The sequence below is a fragment of the Nylanderia fulva genome, unplaced genomic scaffold (assembly GCF_048542155.1).
Source record: "Nylanderia fulva isolate GAGA-0341 unplaced genomic scaffold, ASM4854215v1 Scaffold258, whole genome shotgun sequence".
In the NCBI taxonomy this organism is placed as follows: Eukaryota; Metazoa; Arthropoda; class Insecta; order Hymenoptera; family Formicidae; genus Nylanderia; species Nylanderia fulva.
Window position 1 is genome coordinate 1 of NW_028190323.1, and position 9,455 is coordinate 9,455.

At 31.2% G+C, this 9,455-nt stretch overlaps 1 long non-coding RNA gene across 1 annotated transcript; it reads left to right on the forward strand.

Moving 5' to 3' along the window:
• Positions 1-2,433: 2,433 nt before the first annotated feature.
• LOC146722899 (uncharacterized) lies at positions 2,434-3,994 on the forward strand. The gene is made up of 2 exons (XR_014924866.1): positions 2,434-3,750; positions 3,832-3,994. It is a non-coding gene; the product is annotated as an uncharacterized LOC146722899 (long non-coding RNA).
• The last annotated feature ends 5,461 nt before the right edge of the window (positions 3,995-9,455 follow it).

Genomic DNA, 9,455 nt, shown 5'->3' on the forward strand with positions numbered 1-9,455 from the left:
TTTTAATTTGAGGCTTAGTTATAAAGATACATAATGACAAATATTGGAAAGTTGTAAAAAATGATGACCTTTTTTGACATTTTCGCTGAGGAAAAATCGTTCCCAAATTGACCAAAGAATCCATTTGTAATCGTTGGTCCGTTAGTTACCGGACACCCTGTATATGTACCTAAAATAAGAAAATGCCAGAAAAATTGAATTTGCTTATTTATTTAAAGATGCTTATCATATACAAAAATGAATGATATAATCTCTAAAAACTCACCTTTAAAAAAAGGTAAAAAAAGGCGACCAGTTAAGGGCACGCCATTAACAAAAATTATCCATTGCAAACCCATGTACAATAGAATTGTATGAAAAATTATCGATTATAAACCCATGTACAATCGTAACAAAAGTAATAAAATAAAAAAAAAATTGCGCCAAGTGAAAGTAGAAACTTGTACCAGTGGAAAAAAAAAGTTGCAGACATATATAGAGTCGTATAATGAATCAATAAAAATTTAAATTTGCAAATGTAGAATTGTACCATAAAAAAACTTATCTTTTAAAAAAAAGATAAACAAGATGCCAAGTCCATGCGCCATGTGAAAAAGTGTTAAACAAAAAAGTATTTTTAAGTAAAAGAATCTATCAATTGACAAAAATTTATGTTCTAAAATTAATATCTCTACAAAAAGTAATGTCCAATTATTGCGCGAATAAATAAACATTTTTATAAAAAATTAAAATTTAAAAACTTATGCAAATTTAAAATTAATATAAAATAAAAAGAAATAAAAAAATTTTAGTTAAAAAAACTGGGCGCGCTGCAATGAGTTTAAAAGTAACAATTTAATTTTAATATCATTAGAATATTATTTAGCAGCGCGCCCAGTTTTTTTAACTAAAATTTTTTTATTTCTTTTTATTTTATATTAATTTTAAATTTGCATAAGTTTTTAAATTTTAATTTTTTATAAAAATGTTTATTTATTCGCGCAATAATTGGACATTACTTTTTGTAGAGATATTAATTTTAGAACATAAATTTTTGTCAATTGATAGATTTTTTTACTTAAAAATACTTTTTTGTTTAACACTTTTTCACATGGCGCATGGACTTGGCATCTTGTTTATCTTTTTTTTTAAAAGATAAGTTTTTTTATGGTACAATTCTACATTTGCAAATTTAAATTTTTATTGATTCATTATACGACTCTATATATGTCTGCAACTTTTTTTTCCACTGGTACAAGTTTCTACTTTCACTTGGCGCAATTTTTTTTTTATTTCATTACTTTTGTTACGATTGTACATGGGTTTATAATCGATAATTTTTCATACAATTCTATTGTACATGGGTTTGCAATGGATAATTTTTGTTAATGGCGTGCCCTTAACTGGTCGCCTTTTTTTACCTTTTTTTAAAGGTGAGTTTTTAGAGATTTTGATTTAGGACACGGAGAAGTGATCGACTTATTTCGGTAAAATTCGTGACCTGCGAGACCGCCCGTGGGGACTACTTATATATATATATATATATATATATATATATATATATACATATAATATACTAATTATATACTATTAAACTTATATATATATAAATGATTAAACTATTAAAATATTAAACTATAAAATTATTAAACTTTACACTATTTATAATTTTTGCTTTTTGTTACTTAATTTATATATTTTCTTATTATATTATAATTATTTATCTCAATATATCTTTTTTAATATTCCGTAATTTTATATGTTCGAGTTTGAACTAAGCATGCACTAATTTTTTGGAAATTTATAATTGATTTGTTTACAAACAATATTTGTTAATTTATCGAATATATTAAATTCTTGATTTAAAAAATTACCATGTGAAATGTGGAGTATAAAAAAGAAGATAAAGTAATAACATTTCCTTTGCTTGCAGAAGAAAGAAGAGTATTTGCACTGTAAATTTCGAGCAGAATTTCTTCTAACATATTTGTACTTATATACGCACTTTTCTGCTAATTACAAATCTATTATCAAATTAGAAAGAATTATTATCACAGAAATGAAAATACGAGCGTTAATAAAATATAAGTTTAGTAAACTGCGTCACTTGTCTGTAAGTAAAATGTTCCTTTGTTCTAGAATTTCTCATTTTTTATCCAAATGTGTCGAATAATAATAAAATAAAATTATACATTTTTTTTATTTGTTATTACTTTATTAAGTGAGTTATTACTTAAGTATAATAGCAAATAAAAAAATTTAATATAAATACATATAATTCTATAATATAAATGATATATATAAATTATATTTTGCAAATATAGTAATGATTATAAAGCAATAACAAATAAAAAAATATAAATATACATACATATATTTCAAAATATATGTAATATTTACATATATTTCTAAATATATATTTACATACATATTTTTTCATGTGAAAATGTTAAAACCGATTATTGCATTGCGAAATTAATAGAATTATGTTATAAAAAAATTTATTAGGAAATTATATTTTTGCAACCTGAAGATTGGAGAGCACAAAAATAAAAAAGCATATCATGTTTCGAATAAATGTGAAATTGGCCGTTCAAACCCTTAAGAAAAAAGTCAGTGTAGTTTTAAATTTTGCGAGCACTATATACGTTTCTGAGCAATTTTAGGTAAAAAGCAATCCGTATAGCCAATAAATAGATTTATAGTTTATCTAACATCACATTTTGACGATAAAACAGGAAAAAAACAACAGACTTCTCAAAGGCGTTCAGAATCTCCGTAAGCCACAATTATATTTTGATAGTAAAACGCCTGTAACATATGCTACACCGCCAGACAAGACTGCGCGCGAAAGCACTCGCGGAAAACCGTCCGTAAAGTCGTGCACTCGTTCGTGCTTTCGCCGCTACGCGGCGTCTTTTCTCGCAGTTAGAATTCCGCTGAGTGAGGATATAAGGCCACGCGCTGCACTGCCGAAACATATTTGTGAATATATACGTATACATATATACGACCAATGAGTGCCATTAAATTATTATTGGACACTCTGTTAATAGCGCAGAATTTTATTGTAAGATTTACTCGGGAGACATTTTTGGTCAGCAAATATGTCGGAAAACAACTGTGACTTTTCGAAATAAAGATTTTAGCTAACTCTTTTTAAATTTAAACTCTCATTTTTTGAAATAAAGGACGGTATTCCATATTCCGTTCTTATATTTAAGACTGTCTTAAGCACAAAGTCTTCTAAGATAATGCCTTTCTCTTCTTAAGCATGTCTTCAAAACTAGTCAGATTTATAATCAAATCTTGATGGCCTTATTTGAATCAAATAAGATCATGGGGTCGATTCTGTATCTAAAATTTAATGAAAATACTAAAAGTGAGCAGTTCGAGCGATTCAGTAACTTTCATCCTAGTGGAAATGCGTGCCATCTCACGGGAGTTTGTTCGGCAAGAAATTTCTTGTCGAATGGTGAAATCCGAGAGAGAGAGAGAGAGAAGTTGAAAAACAGAGCGAGAGAGAAACTATAGACAGCGTCGTGACGCGTGTGGAGACCACAGATTCTATTTAAGGTTAAGTGTCGTACAAATAATAAAGCCCGAAAAAGTAACAAAAATGGAAATATTCATGGCTGTTTTAATACTTGAAGAAGAGGATGATGAAGAGGCTTTGAAACGCAATCAGATTATGAAGGTTACACGAATGTTACTCAGAGATACATTAGATCCTTTTTCAGTGTCTGATAGCCAATTTCGCAAGCTGTACAGGTAAATTTTCATATTTAAAGTTCTTTAGTAGTGACAAAGCTTTATATTGCAGCGCGTGATTACATGCTTTTTATGTTTTAGACCAGAGCTGTCCACATTTTGCTCTTTTCGGCCGATTTCCGAGATTCACCGCCCAGCGACCCCCACTCGCGCTCGAGGCCTTAGCAACGCGTTGACCGATAGCCGTAACTAAGATGCACGGCGCTCCGTCTCAGGGACGATGCATCTGTAACGCGATGCCGTTCCGTACCCTTTCTTTAACTTTAAATTTAACTAAATATTTTCAATATTTTAAAATCGCGATTTTTTAATTATTATTTTTATTATTAATTATTTATTATATTTTATTTATATATGTTTATTTTTAGATTATATTTATATTTATAATAATTGTGGCAATAGATTTCCACGTCACCCATGAGGTACTATTGTTAACGCGTTTTTTTTTATAGTGGTTTCCCCTGTAGGCCTAGTCCACTTAAAAAGAAGAATTAAGAAATGAGCAAAAACGATAGAAAAATCAAAAATTAAAATTTTGTGCGACTACGCCGTTCGTACGATTCGATAACAGATGGAACATCTATTTCAATATTTGAAGTACTTATTCGCATCAACGAAGATAATGATGCATCCTTCAAACAAGAGCGTCTGTCGGTTTTTATATATTTCATTTTTGAAAAAGAGCATTCACATAAGTAAGTCGAGCCAAACATAGAAAAAAATCGAAGACCGAAATTTCTAAGCCTCGGATAAGTCGCTACGTCTAAAATTTTAAAAACTTCTATTCCTTTTTCCGGTCGCGTTTTAAGGGAAAGTTCAGATTGTAAATCACAAAGTTCCTGTTGCAATTCTATATTTTGCTCTTCGATTTGCGCAGTAAAAGGATTCTCGAGAAGAATAAGATCATTTCTCAACATTTCAAAATCACTAAACCGTGTATTAAATTGACTAATAAGTGAATCGATTAACTGGAGATGCTTCTGAAAATTGCAACTTTTGCCATGCTCTTCGAAAAGAACTTGACAAGATGGGAAAAAATGTAAATTATCTGTCACTATATGATTTTTAAATAATAATAACTGTCTACGGAAAGAATCAATGGCGCTAACTAATTGAGAAATAACTTGATTCGGTCTTTGAAGCTTCAAATTTAAAATATTTAAATGGTTAGTCAAATCAGTAATAAAAGCGAGCTCACTGAGAAATTCTAAATCTTCTAGAAAAAATTTATATTCGTCGCATTTTGCAACAGATATTTCTTGCAAGAAAAGGAAGATTTCTTTTCTTATTGCAAAAAATTTCTCTAAACATTTTCCGGCACTAAGCCAGCGGACCTCGCAATATAAAGGGAGATCGGTATAAGTTGCGTTATGCTCTTCGAGAAAGTGTTGAAACTTGCGATGGGAAAGAAATTTATGACCACCTTTAATAAAATTAACAATTTGCGTTACCGTTTGCATAGCACTACTAAGTTTAACAGTTTTCCCGCATAACGCTTCTTGATGAATAATACAATGAATCATCGGAAATTTTAAATCTCGCTGTCTGATCTGACCGAGGAATCCATTTTTTGAACCTGTCATCGCTTTGGCACCATCTGTTATTATAGACGAACATTTTGTAAAATCTAAATTAAATTTATTGAGAGTTTTTTCTACAGCTCTGAAGATATCTATACCCATAGTTGTATCATGCAAAGCAACAAAGTCTAAAAGCTCCTCGACACATGAGAAATCGTTTTGGACGATTCGAATAAAAATACTCAACTGGCTCACGTGTCGATTATCGGTGCTTTCATCAAGACACAATGAGAAGTACGAACAAGTTGCTAACAAAGATTTTAATCTATCTTCAATAGATAATGCAATATTAGTAATTCTACGTCCTACTGTTTGATGGCTAAGCGGAATACTCGTAACTTCGTCAACTGTCAATTTACCGTCAAAGGATTTTACTGTCTCAACGAGACAGTTTTTTATAAATTCACCATCACTAAACGATTTGGAATGCTTCGCGATGAGGAACGAAATAGCGTATGATGCAGCCAAAGCTTTTGCATTATTGTTACCGGCGTTAGAAATTAATAAATCAGAAGAATTATCTGCCTGATAAACTAATTTTAAACCTTCAAGAATTTTTAATTTTTCCTCAGACGTATAACTAGAATATTGTCCGGAATGTTTGACTCTATAATGTCTTTTGAGATTGTATCTTTTTACGACAGACGGCTCGTAACCACAGAGAACACAAGTTGTTCGATTGCGAACAAAAACGAAGAAAATATCTTCCCATATTCTATCATACCTCTGTTCGTAGTTCTGCTTACTTCCATCAGCCATCCTTCAAATAATCGATGAAATCTTGAAATTCTGAGCACTCTCTCGCAGGAAGACGTTACGCTGAGACACGCTTTGGAGTAAAGAATCGGTTAAGACAAATAAATAACGGTTAAACAATTGCGTATAATCTGGCCGCGCAGACTTTGCGTGGGATCCGTCTTCCTGCGAGAGAGTGCTCAGAATTTCAAGATTTCATCGATTATTTGAAGGATGGCTGATGGAAGTAAGCAGAACTACGAACAGAGGTATGATAGAATATGGGAAGATATTTTCTTCGTTTTTGTTCGCAATCGAACAACTTGTGTTCTCTGTGGTTACGAGCCGTCTGTCGTAAAAAGATACAATCTCAAAAGACATTATAGAGTCAAACATTCCGGACAATATTCTAGTTATACGTCTGAGGAAAAATTAAAAATTCTTGAAGGTTTAAAATTAGTTTATCAGGCAGATAATTCTTCTGATTTATTAATTTCTAACGCCGGTAACAATAATGCAAAAGCTTTGGCTGCATCATACGCTATTTCGTTCCTCATCGCGAAGCATTCCAAATCGTTTAGTGATGGTGAATTTATAAAAAACTGTCTCGTTGAGACAGTAAAATCCTTTGACGGTAAATTGACAGTTGACGAAGTTACGAGTATTCCGCTTAGCCATCAAACAGTAGGACGTAGAATTACTAATATTGCATTATCTATTGAAGATAGATTAAAATCTTTGTTAGCAACTTGTTCGTACTTCTCATTGTGTCTTGATGAAAGCACCGATAATCGACACGTGAGCCAGTTGAGTATTTTTATTCGAATCGTCCAAAACGATTTCTCATGTGTCGAGGAGCTTTTAGACTTTGTTGCTTTGCATGATACAACTATGGGTATAGATATCTTCAGAGCTGTAGAAAAAACTCTCAATAAATTTAATTTAGATTTTACAAAATGTTCGTCTATAATAACAGATGGTACCAAAGCGATGACAGGTTCAAAAAATGGATTCCTCGGTCAGATCAGACAGCGAGATTTAAAATTTCCGATGATTCATTGTATTATTCATCAAGAAGCGTTATGCGGGAAAACTGTTAAACTTAGTAGTGCTATGCAAACGGTAACGCAAATTGTTAATTTTATTAAAGGTGGTCATAAATTTCTTTCCCATCGCAAGTTTCAACACTTTCTCGAAGAGCATAACGCAACTTATACCGACCGATCTCCCTTTATATTGCGAGGTCCGCTGGCTTAGTGCCGGAAAATGTTTAGAGAAATTTTTTGCAATAAGAAAAGAAATCTTCCTTTTCTTGCAAGAAATATCTGTTGCAAAATGCGACGAATATAAATTTTTTCTAGAAGATTTAGAATTTCTCAGTGAGCTCGCTTTTATTACTGATTTGACTAACCATTTAAATATTTTAAATTTGAAGCTTCAAAGACCGAATCAAGTTATTTCTCAATTAGTTAGCGCCATTGATTCTTTCCGTAGACAGTTATTATTATTTAAAAATCATATAGTGACAGATAATTTACATTTTTTCCCATCTTGTCAAGTTCTTTTCGAAGAGCATGGCAAAAGTTGCAATTTTCAGAAGCATCTCCAGTTAATCGATTCACTTATTAGTCAATTTAATACACGGTTTAGTGATTTTGAAATGTTGAGAAATGATCTTATTCTTCTCGAGAATCCTTTTACTGCGCAAATCGAAGAGCAAAATATAGAATTGCAACAGGAACTTTGTGATTTACAATCTGAACTTTCCCTTAAAACGCGACCGGAAAAAGGAATAGAAGTTTTTAAAATTTTAGACGTAGCGACTTATCCGAGGCTTAGAAATTTCGGTCTTCGATTTTTTTCTATGTTTGGCTCGACTTACTTATGTGAATGCTCTTTTTCAAAAATGAAATATATAAAAACCGACAGACGCTCTTGTTTGAAGGATGCATCATTATCTTCGTTGATGCGAATAAGTACTTCAAATATTGAAATAGATGTTCCATCTGTTATCGAATCGTACGAACGGCGTAGTCGCACAAAATTTTAATTTTTGATTTTTCTATCGTTTTTGCTCATTTCTTAATTCTTCTTTTTAAGTGGACTAGGCCTACAGGGGAAACCACTATAAAAAAAAACGCGTTAACAATAGTACCTCATGGGTGACGTGGAAATCTATTGCCACAATTATTATAAATATAAATATAATCTAAAAATAAACATATATAAATAAAATATAATAAATAATTAATAATAAAAATAATAATTAAAAAATCGCGATTTTAAAATATTGAAAATATTTAGTTAAATTTAAAGTTAAAGAAAGGGTACGGAACGGCATCGCGTTACAGATGCATCGTCCCTGAGACGGAGCGCCGTGCATCTTAGTTACGGCTATCGGTCAACGCGTTGCTAAGGCCTCGAGCGCGAGTGGGGGTCGCTGGGCGGTGAATCTCGGAAATCGGCCGAAAAGAGCAAAATGTGGACAGCTCTGTTTTAGACTGACAAAAGATGCAACTCGTATGCTTATTGCACAATTGGTGGCATTCATGCCACAAATATCACGGAAAACTGCAATATCTCATGAATTACAGGTACAATGTATTTTGAATTTTCTATTTGTGTAAAGCTATTAAATTCCTAATAATTTTTTTAATCTTTCTGATTCAATTCTTGTTATTTTATTTAGATACTAGCATCATTAAACTTCTTTGCATCAGGATCCTATCAGAGAAGAACAGGCCAAGATTTCTTTACGTGTATGTCTCAAACGTCATTAAGCCGTTCCCTTCATGCGACTGTCAATGCATTGAATTGTATTATTGACGATTGGATTTGTTTTCCAGTAACCGCTGACAGAATTCAAAGCATCAAACAAAGGTAATAATTAATAATTATATGATTTATGTATGTACGTAGAATGCAGATCGAATAAATATAAATTTCTAGTCAGTTTTTATATTATAATTTTATTATTTATTTTATATAACATTCAATATAAGTTTTAATCAGTAGATTATGAAGGATAAAAATATTTTAGTATTCTAATATTTATTTTTCAGATTTTTCAGAAACTGGCGGTTTTCCAGGAGTTATTGGAGCAATTGATGGAACACACGTTGCTATTTTTCCACCAGAAATTGAAAGGGAATACCTATTTATCAATCGAAAGTTATATCATTCATTAAATGTATTGGTTGTAAGTATATAAATATACTGTGTAATGCTAGAATATGTATCACAATAAATAAATAATAATAATAATATTAATAATAATAATACATATATATACTAATGATAATAATAATAAACTACTAAATAATGTAATTTCAGACTTGTGATTCCAAGTGCGAAATTCTTGCCGTAAATAGTGCCCATGGTGGCCGAACA